General features: G+C 36.5%; 1 long non-coding RNA gene across 1 annotated transcript; it reads right to left on the bottom strand.

The window, feature by feature from the left end:
* Positions 1-22,074: 22,074 nt before the first annotated feature.
* On the bottom strand, positions 22,075-22,794 carry LOC145803103 (uncharacterized). Its single transcript, XR_014345211.1, has 3 exons — positions 22,751-22,794; positions 22,302-22,537; positions 22,075-22,207 (listed from the first exon to the last, which is right to left on the bottom strand). It is a non-coding gene; the product is annotated as an uncharacterized LOC145803103 (long non-coding RNA).
* Between the last annotated feature and the right edge of the window lie 359 nt (positions 22,795-23,153).

Genomic DNA, 23,153 nt, shown 5'->3' with positions numbered 1-23,153 from the left:
TATAGTGATGCATCGCATAAGGGTTTGGGTTGTGTATTAATGCAAAAGGGTATGGTTATAGCTTATGCATCTCGACAGTTGAAACCTCATGAGAAAAACTATCCTACCCATGACTTAGAATTGGCGGCCGTAGTATTTGCTTTAAAGATTTGGCGTCACTATTTGTATGGAGCTACTTGTTAGGTTTTTACAGATCATAAGAGCTTAAAGTATCTATTCACTCAGAAGGAATTGAATTTGAGACAGAGACGGTGGCTTGAGTTGTTGAAGGACTACGATATGCAGATTCAATATCACCCCGGGAAAGCTAACAGTGTAGCCGACGCTTTGAGCAGGAAGTCAGATGGAAATTTGGCGTGTTTAACCGTGATGTCGGTGGAGCCGACTATCGTTGATGAGGTAAAGACAAGACAGATGGAGGATAACTTCCTCAAGAAAATAGCTGAAGAGATTGACACAAGGCCGAGACCAGGGTATACCATCGAAAACCAAGTACTCAAGTTTGAAGGAAGGTTATGTGTGGCCGACATCCCAGAGCTGAAGAAAAAGATTTTGCAGGAAGCACATAGCTCTAAGTTTGCTGTCCATCCAGAGAACCCCAAAATGTATCAAGACGTGAAGCAGACCTTCTGGTGGCCAAATATGAAGAGAGAAATAGCCGAATTCGTGTCCCAGTGTTTACATTGTCAGCAAGTGAAAGCAGAACATCAAAGACCAGCAGGACTTCTTCAATCTTTGCCGATTCCTGAGTGGAAATGGGAGCACATCTCCATGGATTTTGTGATTGGTTTGCCGAAAACACCTAAGGGTATGGATTCAATTTGGGTTGTTGTGGATAGGTTAACTAAGTCAGCACACTTTCTACCCGTTAAGACTACCTTCAACGCCAATCAACTTGCCTTGCTATATGTGAATGAGATTGTCAGACTTCATGGAGTGCCGATGTCAATTGTTTCAGACCGAGATCCTAAATTTGTTTCTAGATTTTGGCAGAGTCTACAGAGGGCTTTTGGAGCTGAGCTGAGATTTAGTACAGCCTTTCATCCCCAGATAGATGGGCAGACTGAGAGGACAATTCAGACGCTTGAAGATATGCTTAGACTTTGTGTATTGGACTTCCAAGGAAGTTGGGGAACACATTTACCCTTAGTGGAATTCGCTTACAATAACAGTTATCAAGCTAGCATTGGCATGGCGCCGTATGAAGCCTTGTATGGAAGAAAATGTAGATCGCCGATATGTTGGACCGAAGTCGGAGATAGAGCTCTGCTTGGTCCCGAATTGATTCAAGTGACAACGGAGAAGATTAAACTTATCCAACAGAGGATTAAAACTGCCCAGAGCCGACAAAAGAGCTACGCCGATCGGAGAAGGAATGAGATTGAGTTCGAAGTTGGGAATCATGTGTTCCTGAAGGTCTCACCAATGAAAGGAGTTTCCATATTTTTAAGGAAAGGTAAGTTAGCACCTCGCTATATTGGGCCATTTGAAATTCTTGAGAGAATTAACCCCGTTGCCTACAGGCTTGCCTTACCGCCAGATTTGAGCCAAGTCCACAATGTGTTTCATGTTTCGATGTTGAGAAAATACATCCGAGATCCGCTGCATGTAATCGATCATTCCGAGATCACAGTTAATGAGGATCTGGGCTACGAGGAGAAGCCAATGAGGATTACTGACCGACAAGTGAGGCAATTGAGGAACAGATCGATACCGATGGTAAAGGTCGAATGGAAGGAGCATTATGGCACGGAAGCCACGTGGGAAAAAGAAGAGGATATGAGAATCCGTTATCCAAAGTTGTTCTGGGAACAAGGTAATTCAAGTTTGAGGACCAAACTTCTTTAAGGGGGGTAGGATGTAACAACCCTCACCTTACTCTTGCCATACTCGCATACATTCTTGCATGGTCTTGCTTGTTATGTTAATTTGAAGGTTTTATCTTGCCTTGAATTGCTTGAGTTGCTTGCATGATTTTGTTCCTTGCTTAGTGTATGTGTGTGCGTAGCCGAGGTCATCTTGAGCTTAGTCCGCCTTTGACCCTTTGTACTTAGAACTATCTTGAGATCTTGTTCAACCCCATCTTCACCTCGGGCATTCATTGCCGAGATGTTTTGCACTCGAACCTTGTCCACAGGCAGGTATGGCCTAGGCCGAGATGTGGCGCACCCCGGCCAAGGTGTGGCACAGCTTAGTCAAGTGTCGTCCTCCCTAGCCGATGTTTTTCTATCCCGTTGCTGGATCCTTGTTTTGAGCCGATGTCATCTCTTTGCCGACGTGTCTTACCCGAGCTTGCTGCATACGATTTGTCAGAGACTTGTCTTGTCTATCAATCACCTTTTTGGAGCTGAACCAACCCGATAACGCCACGTGTCCGAGCTGATTGTTAAGGCAGCCGGCAGACCTTGAACAAATCATTTTCTTGTCTCAATCTTTGTTTTGGAGAGAGAAGCTCTAGAGAAGAGTTCTTGAGTGAGAGTAGTCTTCCAAGCTTGATCTTCGTGGTTTGAACCGTTGGATCCGAGTTTTGAGGTTAGAATCTTGATCTCCTTTGGTTGTTCTTGCTGATCATCTAGCTGCATTGCATGATCGAATTTGTGTTGTATGTCATGCATCGTTTTGAAGTTGGTTTGGAAAGAGAAAATGGTTTTTCATGTGTTCTTGAAGAAAATCTCGTTTTGATCGAAAAGTTTGGAACAAAAATCATGTTTTGTGTTTGTTCTTGCATGACTTTCTTGAATGGGTGCCCAGGTCCATATATTTTGAACTCTTGGCATGAAAACTCAGATTTTTGTAACAAGTTGTGAGCTTGCATCCATCTTTCAATAAGCATGTTCTTCATATTCTTCAAAGGAAAACCCAGGTTTTTCCTGACTTCGTTTAGCGGAACCTCGGCTTAGTCCTGGATGGTACCTAGTGTGTTTTCGAGAAACGGGAGCAGTGATTAAGCTCCCAGCTTGTTTTGTTTTGTCTTTGGCTTGGATCTGGCAGGAATGCCGAGATCATTTGCATGTATATATAGAGCTTGCTTTGAGAATGTGACTTGCCATGTGATTGTAGGTCCTTGATATTTGCTTTGAGTCTACACCTGAAGAACTAGGTGAGTGGTATTTCTAATAAAGCTATGTTACACTTGCTTTGATAAATCTTGTTTTGTTTTTTTTGACGTGGTATTTGCTAAGCATGAATAAATGGCCTTGTTTGATTGTTATCCTCGGAAAGTCCCTTGTGCTGGAGGACTCTAAACGTTTGCAGTACTAAGTATAAAAGGATACGGTCCTTGTTAAATCGGGCTACGGGCCTAAGTAACATAAGTCCCTTGTGCTGGAGGACTCTAAACTTTTGCAGTACTAAGTATAAAAGGATACGGTCCTTGTTAAATCGGGCTACGGGCCTAAGTAACACAAGTCCCTTGTATTGGAGGACTTTAAACTTTCGCAATACTTTTGACCAAACGATTACGGATCGTACAGCCCTTGATACTTGAATGATGAATACGGTTCATCCCTTGCTTCGTCGATGTTATGATACTTGAATGATGAATACGGTTCATCCCTTGCTTCGCCGATGTTATGATACTTGAATGATGAATATGGTTCATCCCTTGCTTCGCCGATGTTATGATACTTGAATGATGAATACGGTTCATCCCTTGCTTCGCCGATGTTATGATACTTGAATGATGAATACGGTTCATCCCTTGCTTCGCCGATGTTATGATACTTGAATGATGAATACGGTTCATCCCTTGCTTCGCCGATGTTATGATACTTGAATGATGAATACGGTTCATCCCTTGCTTCGCCGATGTTATGATACTTGAATGATGAATACGGTTCATCCCTTGCTTCGCCGATGTTATGATACTTGATTGATGAATACGGTTCATCCTTTGTCTTGTTAAAGTTTGATGTGTTTCGTTGTGAAGGACCTCCGCTATATTCATGCAAAACCTTTATTTTTAGTACCATTCACTGAGTTTTGTACTCACCCCTCTATATATATGTAGGTGATGAGCAGGACGGCGGCGACGCCTAGATCGTTTGGATGCTTGTTTTGGATTCGTGCTTATGTCGGCTTTACTTTTGTATTTACGTCGGCGATGTTCTGTTTTACATGTCGGCAAATCTTGAAAATCATGCTTCTTGACTTGTATTAGCTGTATTTTGTATGTGTCGGCTCAAGAAGCCTTTTGATCAAGATGTAACATGTATTTTTACCTTGTTGTATTTAAGTTGTAAAGTTAATTGGAATGTTTGGCATTGCTTTGATCTACGCACAGCTCTTATGGACCACTTGTATTTGATTTATTGCTTCCACGTTTGTGAGCCCCCTATATCCATACTCTGATTGTGTTAAGTTTTTGAAAAATTGGCCTTCGGTAATTACGGATTACTGGCCATCACGGCACCAAACTACTAGGGGCGGTTTGGGGTCGTGACAATAATATTTTCAAATTATTTCTTAAGGTTACAAATGGAGATCAAATCATTAATGAGGTTTTTCCATTTATTCTAGATTGTATTCTTTTGAGGGAGGGGTGAGTAGGTTGAGATTAGAAGGGTTGGAATGGTCCCCCATTGATTCTGAGAAGGCTAGTTGGTTGAAAGGCTTCTTGATGGATTGGAAATAGGAAGGTGATTTTCAAGTGTAAAAAGGTATGGGTTCCTAGGGCTTAATGGCTTTCTTATGACCACTTTTTACGTTTGTTGGGATATTTTTAATTTTGATTTGTTGAAAGTTTTTAATGAATTTTTTGAGAAAGGAATTGTTGATACTTGCGCAAATGCTACATTTATATGTTTGATTCCAAATAAAGAGATTTCTTTAAGAATAGGTGACTTTTGACCTATCTGTTTAGTTACTTATTTGTATAAAAGTTCGGCAAAAGTGTTATCTATGTTGTTGAGATTTGGTTTTGGGGGATTTCATTTCTCTTCTCACGGTGCCTTTGTTAAGAGGTGTTAAATTTTAGATGTTATTTTGGTAGCTAATGAGGTGGTTGGGGAGTATAGATTACCTAATAAGCCCGAACACGTACACAAACACGGGACACATGATACGGTGATTTGAAAAAAATGGGGACACGGACACAAACACGGCGGAGACATGACAATAAAATATTTTTTCATATATTTTTGTTTCTTATGTAGATTAATATTACATCCACAAACAATCAAAACTAACAAAAACTAAAACTAATTTGATATTAAAAAAAAATCACTTTTATATTAACACTTATTGTTTATATCTTTTTTATGGATGATTTATTAAGTATTTAAATCTAAGCAAAAATGAATCAACATTCAACATCCATTAAATGCACTAAAGAATGAGGGGGGGGGGGGAACTATTTGGCGTGTCCCCTGAAAAAAAATAATTAAATGGTGTGTCCTTGCCATGTCGCCGTGTCCGATATGGGTATGGCACTTATTTTGAGCTGGCAGTGCTTCATAGTAGATTACAAACAAGGAGAGGGTTATCTGTAAGACTGATTTTGAAAAAGTATATGATCATGTGGATTGTTTTTTTTTAAATACTTTTTTGGATTTTGTCATGCAAAGGAAATGATTTGGTGAGAGATGAAGTGGATCAAGGGTTGTTTGTCCACTAGTAATTTTGTAGTAATATTAAATAGTAAAGCATGTGGTACTTTTTAAGACTACTAGGGGTCTGAGGCATAATTCTTTATCTCAATTTTTATTTACTGTAGAGAGTTGATGTTTTGGGGAGGTTGGTTATTGGTCTTAGGAGGTGGGTTTAATGGAGGGTTCTGTGATAGGTTGGGGTAGGATTTCAGTTTTCGCCTACAGTTCGCAGATGATACTATATTTTTCTCTTTTCAGATTTTCACCTACAGTTTGTAGCATTTTTTAATTGTTGGTGGTCATAATATGTTTTTCTATGATTATGTTATATTTCCAGGTGGTGAACACTCCCATTCACACGTTTATGATGTGGACCATGCTCATTCTCATGTTCATTTTGGACATGAACATTCATATCTTCTTAAACATGCACTTCCTTAAAAGATCTTTCTGTTGGTTTGTCCGTTTTGGGTAAGTTCAGAAACATGCAATGTGCATACGTTATTTGTTAATCTCAGTCACATGCTTTCTTGTTGTACAATATATATGTATGCATTATGCACATGCAACAATTATCTCTGTTTTATATATTCCTGTGATTTTGCCTCTAATAATGTATATAAAAAAAGTTACTTCTACTAATGTATAGAAAAAAGTTACTATCTGTCACATTTGAAAATTAATAATTCTGAATAATAAATAATTATTAATGGTTAGCAAAGTGACAAACATTATAAATGCACATTTATTGATAATCCAAATGTGTCACTGGAGTACATTGGACCACATGAATGGTTCAAAAGCCTTGAACACACTGTTGATGGTTAAAAGAGTACAATTTCATTGATTGAGGTAATCGTAGTCAATCTTTTGGAAGGAATATCACCTTAAGAATATGGAAAGGTTGACAGAGTAAATACACAAAGTGAAATTGAGAAAAAGTGGCCCTAGTTGATATACGGGACTCAAGAAAAGTGACACAGTCTGCATTACGGGGTAATGCTAGGGGACGAGGAAGACCAAACTAAACATGAGTTAATATAGTAAGTGTTAAGCATGCGTTTGTTTTATCATTAAGGGTAGTTTAGTCATTGTCAGCCTCTAGGGTTTTACTTAGTTTTCTTATATATATTTATCTTGTAATCTTTCATTCATTAATTCAATAATACCATGGTTTAGTTTAAACCTAGTTTTCATGGTATCAGAGCCAGGTTTCGATCCTGGGACACAAGTTAATAGCTTGTTGTTCAACTAAAATTATGGATCTTAATCAAATATGCAAACTAGGATTCATCTAGCCAATCCCAAGTAGTTGGTGACGATTTGTGTAGTTGAATTGTTTAATATATATTTTCAGTTTGTATGTTTCTTTAACCTTAAGGTAGTAATATACTTAGAAAGTGGCTGTGCGTAAACCACTTGTTGAAGTCGTCATGCATGAACCACTCGATGTTAAGGTGATTGCTTGTAAGCATCTTCTCAACTACTTGTCACTAATGTGGCTGTACTTGACACTTGTTTGTCATTAAATGATTGCATGTGAGGCAGTTGTCACTTGCTTGTTATTGAAAGGCTCTGTGTAGCCACTTTTCACGTACTTGTCATTGAGCCTGTTGGCTGTAAGTCACTTTAAACTAATTTCCAGTTGTAGCCTTCTCCTAAGAAGCACGGACACTTCTAAGAAGGTGACGTATATGTGTTGTGTCCGTGTCGGAGACCGACACTCTTTTGGACACTCTTAGGACACATGTCCGACACTTCTCAAAACGTGTCCTATTTTAATTTTTTTTTTAAAGACCCGGATACTCTTTGAGCACTTGGAGGACACATGTGTCAATCACATAAACACACATGTCTATCGATTAGACACATGCGAAACTAATTTTAAGTTTGAACAAAACAAGTTAAAATACAATAATAAAACAAAAGCCATATAAATTTATAGGAATTAGTGTCATATTGTGTTTTTTTATTATCTTTGAATAATATATTCATATATATAACATATAATAAATATATAAAATTATATATTTCATGCGTGTCCCCCACGTGTCGTGTCCTGCATTTTTTGAAAATTAACGTGTTGGCGTGTCCGTGTCCGTGCTTCGCGGGCCTTCTCTATCACCATCATAAGTGCAGTAAAAAGTTGAAGGATGACAATGACGATGATGACAAGATTCAGCAGCGGTCTCTCAATGAAAAGAATGAAAGTGTATCAGAAATGTCATGGGAAGGTTTTAGACAAAGGTTTTGAAAAGCAAAATCAGCCTGAATCTCTTTGGAAGGTAAGATGATTGTGATTTTTCCTGGCAGGTTATGATCAACTTTGAACTTGGTTGGTTTCTGGGCATTTCTTCATATGTGGACCTAGAATTATAGTCAGGCAGCTGCTGGGCAACACTAGAATTGTTGTTTTTTTTGAAAGAGTTGTCTCTAGCCACAAATGTATACAAACACATGCGACATATATCGATCTCTGATCTGTATCTGTTACATGCAAAAGAGATTGTTTCTTCTTCATTCAGAATAATTTTTCCACAGTTCCTAATATCCTTGTGATAGAATATTCTAATAGCATGAAATGAAATATGGTTTGTTGCTTTTCTTATTCTTAGTTTTAGTTTTCTGTTTGTTCAAGATCAAAAAGAATGATTCAGACCTCAATAAGTTACAAAGTTTTGTGGCAAAGAAAGTCAAAAACATAACACATTGGGAAACAAATATACATATCTAGTGGGATTGTTCCGCTAGTGCACAACAATTTCATATCAAATATGTTTTGCTGATTGAAATGTTATAACATTTGATGAAGTATCTTATTTCATGGAAACATAATCCATTGTCGAATCTTACCTTTCTGGTTTGAGGAACCTGAATGGGAACATGATGTCACATGGTTATGATGTGTTGGGTAATTCAAATAATGAGGGACGTTCTCTTTTGACCAGGATATAACAATGTATTGATATTATCAAAATGCAAACATTTGCCATTAGACTTGTGGACTTTTTACCCTTTCAAGTAGTCGGGAATGGTTAGGATTCCTTATATTTGAACAAATCTTTATCATGTAAATTGGCAGGGCATTCAAAATGCCCGCTAGCTTACTTGGTAAGAAAAGTGGTAATAATATCAAATGCTTGGATTCAAGGTTCCAATAAAGCTAGGACTGTCTTCACGCCCCATTGGTGCATGCCCCCTTTTATTTATTTGTTATTATTAAAATCATTACTGCAACTTGTTTGTTATTGAAACTTATGTTTGATCCTCACTTTTGCAGAGAAAAACTGGCAGTGGTGCTGGGAAAGATAACATTTCAGATGCTCCAAATGGCTCCACTCACCATAAAAAATCCGTGGTCGAAAAAGAACTTTCTCATTCTCCATCAAATCTTGTGTTTGGTTACCTAAACCTCTTCTCTGATGGTGTAGTATGTTTTTTTAATTTTTTTTATTTATATTATTATTTTTTAATTTAAATTTCAGTGGTAATGTTGTTTCTTTATTATTGGTGTTAACTGTCCATGAATATAATGGACACACACATGTTTCTATAGGGAATTTTTTTTCATTTTTAATTGATGTATTTGACTGAAAACTGAAGCATTTCAATGTGACGTGTAACATTTCAGCACAATTTTACCGGTGGGATGGCTTTGGGAAGTGCTTTCCTCCTTTATGGATCAGTTGGTGGGTAGTCAATAACTCTGTTTCTGCTTGCACATGAGCTTCCTCAAGAGGTTCGCTTCTTCCTCTTGTTCCTTCATTTTCTATGGAGATTTTGATAAAGAATAATGACTATTTAATTTTGTCATTATATTGATATCAATTTCAGTTAATAAGTTCTTTAGCTAGTTAATTCTAAAGATTCGGAATGGATCTTCATACAGTACATCATTGTATTTGCATATTATAAGTGTGTATATATCAGTAATTTTGTGTTGTCACTAAATTGTCTTCCCTGCTAAAATTCTTTTCACTCTTGGGCTGGTGCGAGGATGCAAGCATGCAAAGTGTCTTGTTTCCTATTAAAACATGTGAGTTGATGGGTTATTTTACTCCATAACTAACTGCATATATTCCACTACGCTTGATACTGACTCTTATGTATTGCAGCATCTTCTAAAATTATATACTATGGGTAGAAGTGCAAAATTAATTAGACTTATTAGATGAACGTTGTTTCTGGTTATTTTCTTACAATAAATACGATTGTTTACCCCTTGTCATTTTGGTCTCTGTAATTTCAATTAACTCGATTGTCTCTTAATTTTAAATTTTGTGTCAATTAAGTCCAATTGAAAACAATCGTTACAATTTTTTAGGGAAATTTCGCATGTGCCGCACACAACAAATTTCAGGGGCATAATGGTCCATTCAGCTGTCCCTCTCTCTACCCTCCACAATGATTGTTTCTTTCTCCCCAATAACCCAGCACAAACCATCCCCACCTTCCATCACTGCTGGCAATCACCACCATCTTCCACCCTCCCAAACCACCACTCCTGCCACCCAAACCCTCTTCCGCTGAAACCCCTCCACTGCCATTGCCACCAATTACCTCAGCTACCATCAACTACTCTGTCAACCATCACCAAAACCCCCTTTTTGCCACCCAAATCTTCTTCCACTAGCCTGAAACCCACCTCATCAACATCATCCAACAATCGCCTAGCAATAATAATAATAATAAAATAATTATTTAACAATCTCAACCCTCTCCACTGCCATCTCCATTAGTCACCATCAATAGCCATCCCAACCACCAGCAAAGTCCCCCTCTACTACCCCATTACTATGAAACACCTCATCTGCCAAATCACCCCCTTTCAACCACAGCAAACCCGCATTTCTGCAAACCACTCCATTTGTCAAATCAATTTTACCCTCCACAAATCAATGAAAAAGAAAAGAGGGAAGATAAAGTGAATGGGTCAGAGGAAGGGGGGAAAAAAGAGAGGAAGGAGATCGATTGAGATTGCCTTTGCCGTTGTCATTGAAGATCTTTGCCTCTCCTGGAAGGATAGATTGCTACCTTTCGTTGCCATTGTTGCACCGTGCTCCTCCTTTGTTGCATTCATCCTCAACACCCCTTCTCCATTGCTTAAAGCCCCCTTCCCCTTCGCCTTCCCTAACGCCCACCAACTGCCTCCTCTCTCGCTCTCTTTTTATATATATAATATTAGTTTTTCTCAAGTTAATTAAGTGTAACAGGTGATTCTAAATGCACCTCATTATACCCCTAAATGAAATTACCAAAAATCCTTAACCATACAACCATCTTCTACCTTGGCTAGCTGGTGGTGCTAGCAGCTTCGATAGCCACTCGAGCCCCCTCCCTTTCTGACTCCCCTCCCCACCCTCTCCAACTCCACCCTCCACCCCCTACTCGCTTCCCACACTCCATGCCCCCTTCCACCCACTCCGGCGATCGCCCCATCCCTTTTTCCTCACTTAGATACCGTTGTCGCCAGCCACTCCCACCCCAGAGCTCTCCCGTCCTTGCTTCCTTCCCCTTCATTTGAAATTGTAGAGCACCGTCACCAAAAAAAATGATGGTGGTTCAGACGGATACCACTAAACAAATAGTGGTGGTTAGGACACAGACCACCGAACCAAATTTATGGAGATCGCATCGGGCGGCGGCAGTCATGATGGCTGGTGGGGAAGGAAATTGAGAGGGGAGGTGGGGTTTAGTGGTGTAGTTTGATGGGTAAGGAAGCGAGCTAGCGTCGGGCTGCAGGGAGGGAAGGGGAGGCCGCTGCGGAAGGATGGGGAGATGTTGCCAGAGATGATGAGGCGGTGGTTGTGGAGGGGTTGGGATGGATGGGGGTAAAGTTGGTGTTAACTAGGGTGCTCAAAGAAAAAAACAAAATTTGAATTCAGGAATTAGGATGCTCAAGAAATGAGATGTCCAACCACAAATTTGAGGTGCATTTAGAGGCACCGAAGCGTAACTCACAAAGTTGGATGGGGTATGGGCGAATGGACTATTTGACCCTTGAAAACAAGATGTTTGTTGTTCACATGTGAAATTTTAGTGAAATTGTAATGGCCATTTTCAATTGGACTTCATTGACAAAAAACTTGAAAGTAAGGTGCAAAATCAAGCGAACTGAAATTATATGACCAAAATGACATACGGGGTAAAGTATAAGGACTATTGATGCAATTTTCCATTATTTTTATATATACATCAAAAGTCCAGAATGAATTGGACTTGGTACATGTGTGTAGTTCATGATCTTTACCCAGAAGGACATTCATAGTGTGATTAGCATGATAATAGACACTTCATATTATTAGTCCACATGTTAACATAATTTATCTTAAAGGAAATATTTGTTCTAAATTTTGTTGACATATTTTTGTTGTGCGTCATTAAGGATTTGCCATGTTGGCGTAGTTATATTTTTTCGTTATGAACACCACATTAGAATATAATCATACTTTGGGCAACACTAAATCTTGTATTTCATAAAATTTTCATTTTTTAATTATAAATGTAATTAAACTTTCCTTCGGTGCTATATCTTTTGTTAAACCCTCCTATGCAAATAGGTGATTTTGGAATCTTGGTAAGCTATGAAGCACCGAGACTGCAAAACAAGTGTTGTATCCATGTCGGACATATGGACATGTCGGGGTATGGGACACACCACATGGCGTGCTCCCTTATTTAATTAATTTATTTTCAAGGAACACGTTGAGGACAATTCGGCAACACACTAGGGACATGCCAATTTGTCTTTTTTTTTAATTTTATTTAGTACTTTTGATGAATGTTGAATGTTTATTATTTTTTTCTTAGATTTAAATACTTAATAGATCATCCATAAAAAAATATATAAACAAGTGTTAATTTAAAAGTACTTTTTAAGAAAATAAAAATAAAAATAGAATTAGAGTTAGTTTTTGTTAATATTGATTGTTTGTAGATGTAATATCAATCTAGATAGAATATATATATATATATATATATATATATATAAGCATATTTTATTGCCGTGTCCACGCCTTCTGTGTCTCCATTTTTTTGAACTCGTTTGTCCCATGCCCACATCCATGTCTGTGTTTACATTCGTATCCGTATTTGTGCTTCTTAGTTGGTAAGATCCAATTTTAGTGTCTCGAAAGCTCTCTTTTTCAATCTCCTCTCAGCACTGGTGGCACTAGCAAGAGCAACATTGGTTAGTACCGTTTTAGTATGGCAAGTTGAATTGTATTTATTTATTTATTTTTTAATACCAAAACAATTGAAGAATTAATACTCACGTTTTACTGTTATTATCGCACAGGCTTTAGTCATGGGCCAAGATCAAGGACAATCATCTTTGATTGAGGTAAAATATCTTCAAGAAATGATCCAAGCAAGCTCATCTTGACGTTGAGGGTATAATATGCATTAGCATTAGTAATAATCCCAATATGTTTTTGTTTTTATTTTTGTTTTTGTTTCCGAGATTGACAACAAGCAGGTTCATGTACATTGCAGTTGCTAAAGTGCTAACAGAAATGAACAATGGCAGCAGCTCAGCAATAAAAAGTACTGTACTCCAATTAACCTCACTGATATCTGGAATGGCCATCACACTTTGTATATCCCTTCTTGAATGAATATAAAGCACCTTATAATATGTGTTTAGTAATTTTTAAGATCAATGTAATCCAAATTGTATAGCATTACTCATTTGTAAATCAAGATCACAATGATGAAAATTTTGTTTTTAAATCGAGAGACCACAATATGCCACATCAAGTGGCGGAGGGACATTGGGGCCAAGGGTCACATGCCACCCCTGACTTTTCAAATTATTTTTATTTTTATTTTTTTTGTTTGTGGTAGGTCTTGCTCCTGCTTACAATTACACAGTGCCCTCCTTCCCCTCCCCCCCCCCCAAAAAAAAAAGAAAAAAAAGAAAGACACCACACTACACGCACGCATCACGTTTTTTTTTTTTTTTTGAATCTCAATCCCAACCAAGCAGTCACGCAATTTTTTTTTTTTGAGTGAGTGCACACAACTTCAATTACGGCTAGGGATGGCAATTCGAACCTGGCCTGACGGGAACCCGACTCCCCGTCCCTGATAAGAGTGGTTTTTTCCCGAAAAATACTCCCGACGGGTCGGGGATGGTATTCAAAAATAAATTTCCGGTGACATTCGGACTAGGGACGGTGATACATATTTCATCCCCGGCCCCGCCCCGGCCCCCTGCCCCGATTTATATTATATATATATATATATATATGTTGAACAGCTCCACTCTCTCTCTTCTCTTCTCTCACTCTCTCTTCTCTCTACACAAACGCAGTCGGCTCCTCAGGCCACCACCGCCTCCTCCTCCTCCAGGCCACTGCCGCCTCGTCCTCCGTCACCTCTCGCGGCCTCGTCCTCCGTCGACTCCTCCTCCGCCAGGCCTCGTCCTCCGTCGGCTCCTCCTCCATCGTTGCCTTTCGCCTCCTCCTCCTCCTCCTCCTCCTCCTCCCTCCGTCGTCGGCTCCTCCTCCTCCTCCCTCTGCCACGGCAGATCTGAGAAGATCCCGCCATGCCACCGCCAGATCTGTCTCTATTTATATATATATATATATATATATTTTTATGATGTTGCTGTTGATATTTTTGTTGATGAAAATGATGTTGTTTGATGATCGATGATGTTGTTGATGATGGTTTGTTATTGAGAGAGCTAAGCAGATCTGAGAAAATGATGTTGATGATCGATGATGTTACGGGGATTTTCCGGGGTCAGGGAAACCCGATCCCCGTTGGGGATGGAGTTGGGGGGGGGGGGTGAGGGGTTCCCCGTCGGGGATTGGGGCCGGGGACGGGGAAGTTTGTAGCTTCGGGGATTGGGGATGGGGAGGGTGATCCCCGGCCCCGCCCCACCCCATTGCCATTCCTAATTACGGCAAGGTTAAAACTGTAAAACCCTAAAAGTATATGAAATTCTTTATTTTTTTTTTATTTATTCCTTGTTAACTATCTTCATATTTTTTTGTCTCCCTCTGTTGCTTTGTAATTTATCAACTCGTGATTCACCAAATTAAAATCACACAACACAGATTTGGGATCATACTACAATCTTGGTATCTTCTCTTCATTGTTTACAGGTAATTTTATTTTTATTTTTAAATAAAAATTATGAGTATTAATTTATAGTTATTTATTAAGTTTTGATTTGTAAAATTTTTTTATTTGTTATTATTTATGTTAAAATAAGAGATTTTGACATGCTAAAATTATGAATCTTAATTGGTAGTGATTTATATTAAAATTAAGAATTTTGGTTTGTTGTTTGTGCTAAAATTAGGGATTTTATTTGTGTTAAAATTAAAAATGTTAATTTGCAGTGATTAATATTTAAATTAGGGATTTTGATTTGTTATAATTTGTGTTAAAATTAGAAATTTTGATTTGAAAAATCGTCGGGGATCAATTGTAAAAGTTTAAAATTAAAAACGTTTTGTAATGAATATTAATTTCTAATGTTCAATATTAACTCGAAAAATTATTATTATGTTATTGTTATTGATTGGAAAAGAAAAATTTTGATTTTATAATTAATAGGTGTCCCTCTATATTAAATTTTTGGCTCCGCCACTGGCCACATCACTTTATACAAAAAAATTTGTTCAATTTTTCTTTATGTATATCTCCACCACTCAAAACTATTAATGCATGGTGAATACGTGATGTATCATGCATGCAACCTATATGAAAAATAAAAGATATATTGTAAACTCAAATGCCACGTTCCTCCTAGTTGAAGTGGCTGGCCTCCCATACCAAACACGTAAATCTGCTTAAACCAGGTAAATTTAGAGCCACAAACTCTACCCCATTTTTATATTTTGACAGTAAACAAGACCGGATAATACTCCAACAATTTCCTCACAAATAGTAGTTATATATTTTTTGGGTGAATTCAGTAGTTATATATTACAAACAAGTACTCACAAACAGTTATATTACATAACAAGCACACTTAACTAGCAATTTCTAGCACAATCAAACAATCTCTAATTTGTACATTTTCTCTGATAGCACCTTTGAAAACACCAATTCTGTTTGATTCGAAACAAAGGAGGGAAGCCATAGCAATACAATCTTCATCCTGAAACATGTTGTCAAACTGGTTTTACATTTTAGGCCAAAGGATATACAAGTACTACCAAAAACAATGAAATTCTACTTGAGAAAATTAAAATTCACTATGAAGTTGCATTCCTCATTAATCTTCCTGTGTGAAATCTTAAAAGGAAAAAAAAGTTTAGAAAAGAAAAAGAAAATGAACATGACAACAAATACAAACATCACAATAGACATAACATTATAAGATGTTTCAATGCAGTAGCTCACAGCTTAGTCCAAAGTCTTCCACTAGTTAGATCAAGATCTTTGGCAAGTTGTTGCCCATGCGGAATACCTAATCAAGATGAGTAAGACACGAAAATAGAAAGAAACAAAATAGGAATTATAAAGTATACGTACACACAAGAACACAAGATTGAAAGTGGTTCATCCCAAAATCAAGCATACATCTCATTGCAATTGTGCAATGATTAGAAAAAATACAACCAATATACAGAGAACTATGTATTCATAGTTAGATCCACGGTCGAGTGGTAAATATTCAACATCCCCTCCCACTCTTTCTCGGTTTTTATCAAGGTTGAGCTCTTAAACTCCCATTTGGTAATGTTTATGTTTTAATCTTTTGTTTATGTTTTACAAGTATTTTGAAAACGAAAAACAAAAACTTGATTGGTGTCTTATTTTTGTTTTCCAAAAAATGAAAATAATTTTGAAAATTTACTAAATCATACGAGAAAAAAAAAAGAAAAAAAAGAAGAAGGTATTGTTCTTAATACAAATAGCCAACACAAAATTGATAAAGGGGTACTACTCATTTTTTCCGAATATTATATTTTAGCAGATGCATTAGAAGAAGAGGTTCAGTAAGTTGTTTAAACATCAACTTCGTTTGAGCACAGTTATCCCAACCCTATGCTCACTTGATATACTCAAATCAATATATCCATCATAGGAGGAAACTCGCTGATTAGTTCTGAAGATGGTAGGTCATGACCTGACAATTTGCATTGTGTGTACACTTAGGCAAGGCCGGCTCAACTCGTGAAATTGGTGCCCAAGTTCTTTTGTGGCTAAGCTCAGTAGGTTTTTTTCTAGTGGGCCACGCCATGCCAAACCAAAAATTTTAGGCCCAAGCCCTGACGAGCTAGCGAGGTGCCTAACCCTAACAATCCTTTTTTTTAAAAAAAAAAAACAAAAAACAAAAAACATTTTTCCTATTTTTTGCTTGTGGGTCGAGCCAGTGGGCTGATTGATCACCTCTCAAGGGCTAACTGGTCAGTCTACAACACCTAGACCTAGACCTAGTCCCAAGCTAAGCCCTTTTTGGGCTTTGCCAGCCTACCCAAGAATATGGACCTGGTCGGGTCACTAGTCGTCAAATGATAACCCTACGATACATTTCGATAGCATCTTAAAAACACAAACTTGTGTCTTTTCATATAGGTTTTTTAACATGTATACTTACTATGAATAAAAGGAATATAGGTAGAACCAAAACAGTGCAATTCAAATTGCAATTGCATCTTGGTAAGTAAAGAAACTGTTAGACACAAAGAAGAGGTAGGAGCAACATCTTTAGCTCTAGTTATATCATTGTATGAGAATTAAGAGGCCAACGAGGAGGTAAAATAGGAATAGTAAGACTAATACCAGGTGGAGAGAAAGAACAAGGAACAGAGGAAGAAGTAGGAGAGGAGACAAGACATGATCGTTGGCAAGAGAAGGACTAGGCTTAGGAGAAACAGAAATATGACTAGGAGAAGAAACGACAACATTATCTACTCCCTCCTTCAAATTCAAACTTAATAATGTGTGGCATGTTCCACAAATTTCATCTATTTTGCTTTATGTTCATCAACTCACATCTGATAATGCTTGCACCATTATATTTGTTGATAAATCATTTGTTATTTAGGACAAACACAACAACCAAGTTCTATGTAGAGGTCATCATCAGAATGGTCTCTATCAATTTCCTTCCCTCTCATTTTGATCACTGTTCAAAGGTTTTTTCTAGTATTAGTTCTCCAGTTGCTACTTGGCATAAGAGACTAGGGCATCCTTCTTTTTCAGATGTTTTTCATCATATAGCTAAAACTTGTGGTTTTTCCATTTCTCGTAAAGACTGTTCTTTTTGCAGTCATTGTTGTGTCTCAAAGAGTCACAAACATCCTTTTGTATTGACTAATACTAATTCCAATGTTCCTCTTGAGAGAGAGAGAGAGAGAGAACAAAAAGTTATAAGTTTGTTATAGAGGAGAGGATTGTGTACTGCTAAGCTACATCCTTATGATAGTTTTATAGGGTGTGTTATAGTTGTCATTGCAACTTTGCCTTCAGTAGCCTTAGCTGTGGTTATGGTTCCTGAGGTGATAGTATCTAGGAGACAGATGTGGGGACATAATTTTTGACATGTCCACGTGGCATGACCTTGGCCTAAAGTGCCACATGGCGGAATGTGATTGGCTGAGGTATTTGGTGAAAGACAAAAATCCTAGTGAATGAATGACTCCTAGGTTGGGTGTATTTAGGACTCTTTTGAGAGGTTAACCATAACCCAACTAGGAGAGATGAGTCATCTAGTATTATTCCTAAAAGGAATAAATGTTTGATTTGATCACTACTTTTAGGAGGACACCTTTATATAGGCACCCCCATCTGTGAGAGGTACGTGAGTTTATGTGTGTTAATTTGAGTTACCGTTAATTTGTCGAAATATCTTGAGATATTAGTTTACTGACTTTATCATCGGAGTGCCGTCACGGTTGATGAGCAACCGAGTTAGTTATTCTTCTAATTGTGCAAACGTGGATCTATATAGGCTGTGTGTTCTACAACTGTGTTCCCAGAATTCTAGGAGGAAGATCAAATATTGGTTGTGGTAAAATTTTAGCGCACACATACTCCATACACTTTATTTTTTGATAATTTTTTGAATTACTTCTCTATACTTATTAGACCACATGAATATTGTTACTCAATACATATATTTCACATATTCCAAAAAACTTTACAGAATTAAAAATGAAAATGAAAAAACATAAAATGCTATATGGTTAGTTAAATAAAAAAAATGAAAATGGAGTGAAAGAAACTATATTTTGTTCTGGTTAGGTTAAGAATATGAAAAAAAGTGAATTAGATAATAGTACAAAAATAACCATTTTTGTTTAATTAATTTAATTTTGTTTTCCCTATAATCATTATCCAAATGTAGCATAAATATTATTAAAAAATTTAATATCAATTTTTTAATGCAATTATCTTAAATATATGTAAATAAAATATATAACTTATACAGATAAGTTACAGTCACCTCCCTTGAGATTTCTGACAATTACACTGACCTCCCATTCTATTTCTAAAATTACACTGACTTTCCCTGTGATTAACGGCATTAATGGGAGGGTTAGTTTAGTAATTTTAACATTAGATTTATTGTTGTTAATAAACATTAAATGTGCGATTATTATTTTGGTTATACCTTACGTAGTGTTTGGTTATGAGTCATTTTTTTTATTTTATTTTAGTTATGACTAAAAAAAAATTAGTTATAATATTTTGTTGATAATTTTTTGAATTACTTCTCTATACTTATTAGACCACATGAATATTGTTACTCAATACATATATATCACATATTCCAAAAAACTTTACAGAATTAAAAATGAAAATGAAAAAAACATAAAATGCTATATGGTTAGTTAAATAAAAAAATGAAAATGGAGTGAAAGAAACTATATTTTGTTCTGGTTAGGTTAAGAATATGAAAAAAAGTGAATTAGATAATAGTACAAAAATAACCATTTTTGTTTAATTAATTTAATTTTGTTTTCCCTGTAATCATTATCCAAATGTAGCATAAATATTATTAAAAAATTTAATATCAATTTTTTAATGCAATTATCTTAAATATATGTAAATAAAATATATAACTTATACAGATAAGTTACAGTCACCTCCCTTGAGATTTCTGACAATTACACTGACCTCCCATTCTATTTCTAAAATTACACTGACTTTCCCTGTGATTAACGGCGTTAATGGGAGGGTTAGTTTAGTAATTTTAACATTAGAGATATTGTTGTTAATAAACATTAAATGTGCGATTATTATTTTGGTTATACCTTATGTAGTGTTTGGTTATGAGTCATTTTTTTTATTTTATTTTAGTTATGACTGAAAAAAAATTAGTTATAATATTTGTGGCAATCAACACCACAAATGTTATAACTTGTATATGTTACATATAAAATGGTGTGTATTTTAGAATAACCTATTGTTACGACAAAAGTGATGATGAAACAAATTAAAAAAAATTAATTATATAAATATAAGAGAAGTTATTTGGTAGTTTTTAATCAATACTTGACATCATACAGTTTAGTTGTCTTAAAAAAAATAAAAATAAAAAATAAAAAGAAGATAAAATTGATGAGTCTTACTAGCTTCTTCTTCTTCCTGTTTTTGTTTTTGTTTTTTTTTTTTGATGACATGAATCTTACTATCTAAATTAATAAAAATAAAATTGGGACACCATTTGTATTTATTTGAATAGTATTAAATAATATTTTTAAATACACACATGGGTTTGACTATAAATATATATATACTAGTTGAACCCCGCGGTTGCATTATCGTTGATAAAAATAATATAACAAGACAAATAGAGAATTTTTTTTCAAGAAAATCTCCAACACAAAATAACATTATTCCCCCCCCCCCCTACTCTATCAATCATGAACACATCTAATATGAAATTATGAACCAACAAACAATTTAAATCCTTACTGTCTTAAAATATAACTTCGTGGGTTAGCCAGTTCGAAGGGTTTTCGTTCTCTCTAGCACCAATGATAAAGCTAAAATTGAAAACAAATCCACCTCCGAGTTTTCCCCGTGAAGTTAATTGAAAAATAACATTAATAATTTGCATGGGTACAAATGATTTTATAAAAATGTGAATATCTTGACAAGTAGTTTGGGGGTGAGTATCTCAAAGAAAAAATAATAGGTGCACTGTTGTCCAAAAAACTAACAATGTATTCTCAATCACAAAAAAATAAAATAATAATAATAAAATTAAGTGTTTAAATCAATTTATTACTTAGGAGTAATATCGTAATAGTGGCTTAAATCCAAAGTATAAAGAACAATCATTTGTTAAACACTGAAAACACAAGATATACCACACATGCTTGCAACATGGGTCATGCATAAATTAATTCATCAAAATGTGTTGAGGCATCTCTAGGTATGAGACTAATTTTCTTTTAGGAAGTAGATTATCCTGAAACATAACATTGTTAAAATCTGTGTTACATGGACTCGGCAGTTGGAGGCGAAGTACTAGTGTCGACACGACACGGGTGCGGGAATGGGATCTGTGTCGGATTCGCCTCCTCTCTCTCGGACACGGCTAATCGAAAAGGAAGAAGAAGATTGAGAGACTTACATGGATGTGTTGGGTTGGAGATCTGGATTTGTTGGATCATAGCTTTATCGACGAGTAAATCTCGGCTACAATAACCACATCATCTAGAGTTAGAACCGAGAGAGAGAGTCATAATCACCAAGTAGGAAGGAGAAGAGAGCTTCGATCTGTGGTAGAGAGAGAGAGTCATAATCACCAAGTGGAAAGGAGAAGAGAGCTTCGATCTGTGAGAGAGTCATAATCACCAAGTGGGAAGGAGAAGGAGAAGAGAGAGCTTTGATCTGTGAGAGGGAGAGAGATCTGTGCATATTTCTTTTTTTTCTTTTTTTGAACTCTGCTATACGTATTTCAGAGAGAGGAAAGAGGAGAAAAAGGGTGAGAAGAGATAAATGATATACAGCTGGAGATCTGCTAGGTTTGGCTAATGGGCTACAGCCAAATAAATAAAATAAAAGATTGGGCCTTTTAGTGTTTTGTATTTGTCTTATTTCATCTGGGCCCAGATTGTTTTATTCTGGGTAATTTAATATTTTGGGCCTAAATAAAATAAGTTTGGGCCTATTTAATTTTTTAGTGTTTTGTATTTGGCCAACATCTTTATGAAAATAAAAATAACTTATTTTATTATATATAATATAATTTATTTTATATCTAAAATAATTTTTATTTGTTATTTATATTTTATTTGTTTTTTTTAACAGAATATGTTATTTATTCCTTATTTTTTTAACTCATCTTCATAAAATAAATATATTTTTTTTAAAAAAAAACTATTTAACGTATCCCCGTACCCGTATTCAAATTTGGATTCATATCCACGTATCCTCAATTTTTAATTTTGAAGTGTCCGACCCCTACCCGAGTCCGTGTAACATAGGTTAAAATGTGCAAGTTCACCATTTACACTTTTGAAATTTCTCATACTGGCTTTTATTGTCATAAAAAAATTGAGGTACGTCAAAATGTGAAAACCAAAGAGAATTTTTTTCACTCACCCTTGGACATAAACCACCAAGGCACTGCCATTTCATGCACCAGCAAGTGAAGTGATGTAATAATTCTTGTCCCACTGCTCCAAAATCCACTCCTGATGAAGAATTTAGAAATAATAGACTTAAAGAAGCAATGGATAATTTGATTAATGAATTTTTAGAACTCATGGTAAGGACTATAACACATACCTTGTGCAAGAAAACGGGTGAGAGTTCATGGACTTTGGATGTAAAACCTGTCCTTGCATCCATAATAACTACCCACAGATTTCCTAAAGAAGCTAGACAACTAATGTACAAACCATCTTCCTTTCCTTTCTTTGCATGTTGGTCGAGTCTCGAATACATTGCAACACATGTTTATTGACTCCTACTTGAGTATTCTTTCAGAAATAAATGACAATTCTAATCAAAGGTAGTTTAGCCTGGAAAATTAACCACACTTGCTGAGATAAAATTTCCAAGCCTATGAGAATCCATACATGACAAAGAAAGTACTACTTCAAATGGAGAGGAACATGGTTACCCATAATGACTCATGGTTTGATTATTAAAAGCTGCGTTAAATTCGTAAGAGATGAAGAAAATTTTCTATAGCAAAAAATTAAAGAAAAGAAATATGTTTTGCCAAGCTTTACCTCTATTTCATCGGTGACCTGGAACTACAGATTGAGATTGTGGGTGAGAGGTGTGGTTAGAGGTAGTCCGGGAAGATGGCGGGCACTTCAATGGCTTGGGATCACTGGAGGTGGAGAGGAGGAGGTCAAGGCAAGCTTGGAGAGGGAGAGGTTGGCAGTGATAGACCTTTGAATACTAATATAAAGTATGAGGGAGTGTTTTAGCATGAGACTTCGTTGTATTGTTGTTGTTGTGTCTTGCTGCATATACGATACGTTATATAGGCCGCAGGAGTATTGGAGCCCAAGCAAACTGTTGAACAGGTGGCTCGTTCTCCTCAACTCTGCCAGAAGTGATATAAGCCCTTCTGCCGTCTGTGGCTTGCCGGCAGGCGGAGAGCAATGTTTCGTGGCAGGCAGAAAG

Source organism: Camellia sinensis, chromosome 11, assembly GCF_055761805.1.
Source record: "Camellia sinensis isolate YWXY chromosome 11, ASM5576180v1, whole genome shotgun sequence".
Taxonomy (NCBI): Eukaryota; Viridiplantae; Streptophyta; class Magnoliopsida; order Ericales; family Theaceae; genus Camellia; species Camellia sinensis.
The sequence above is the reverse complement of the archived record's forward strand: the minus strand, read 5'-3'. Positions and strand labels throughout refer to the sequence as shown.